Source organism: Rhincodon typus, chromosome 3, assembly GCF_021869965.1.
Source record: "Rhincodon typus isolate 14 chromosome 3, sRhiTyp1.1, whole genome shotgun sequence".
Taxonomy (NCBI): domain Eukaryota; kingdom Metazoa; phylum Chordata; class Chondrichthyes; order Orectolobiformes; family Rhincodontidae; genus Rhincodon; species Rhincodon typus.
In genome coordinates, this window is record NC_063334.1 from 105735428 (window position 1) to 105736333 (window position 906).

The 906-nt window shown below is 36.5% G+C and overlaps 1 protein-coding gene across 1 annotated transcript in view; it reads left to right on the forward strand.

The window, feature by feature from the left end:
• Window positions 1-906, forward strand: part of acsl1a (acyl-CoA synthetase long chain family member 1a) — a 119127-nt gene that overhangs the window by 114589 nt on the left and 3632 nt on the right. The gene's annotated exons all lie outside the window — the stretch shown is intronic.

Sequence of the window (906 nt, forward strand, 5' to 3'; positions counted from 1 at the left end):
GACATTAAGTAATATTCAATATTCACAGGTGATGACAACCTTCAACAGGACAAGACAGCACTTTCTAGTAGCTCAGAAGGAATTGAATGAGTAATGCTAAACTTAATTTAATTTTATTTTAAATCCTTCATTTTGACCCAATTTGTGGCTTCACTTAAATAAACTATATCTTTGTTTCAAGTATAATGTCTGTTAATATTTCTTTGCAAGCAAGTTGCCCATTTTGAGGTACTCGATTCCAGTACTGTACCAGAATGATGAAATATGATGTTTTAAATGCACAGTGGTGATTTTACTAATAATTATAATTCAGTTACCTCAGATCAGTTGAAATTTTTTTCTTACAAATCAAAATTTGAAAATAACATTGATGATTTACAGGCAGGAAGTACAACTCAAATACTTACGGAAGGAGTATTCTGAGTTGAGTCAAAAGAAATCAGATTTGCTACTTGCAACACAGTTCCTGTCTGGTTTTAAACAACTGCAAACAGAATATATTGAACACAGGAGCAAAAACCCTGGTGAGAAACAAACGGTAAGACGACTTCTTGTATCCATTAGTACTGCTTATCTGTGAAATGCTGTTTCGTAACTTGGTCAGTCACAGAGAAGTTCAGGTTCCCTACAACCTTGCCCTTGAGGAGGACCAATTACTCATGATTATATGGTTAAAGACTAGAGATACACGAGCAATATCAGCAGCTCCCTGTTTTATAGTGTCCAGTCTAAAAAGAGACATTCCGAATGTGTTTCACAGAGGAAGATAGGGAATTTTTTATACCAAAAAGCAAAGGTGAGCAAGGGTTAGTAGGAACTGCAGATGCTGGAGAATCTGAGATAACAAGGTGTAGAGCTGGATGAACACAGCAGGCCAAACAGCATCAGAGGAGCAGGAAGGCTGAC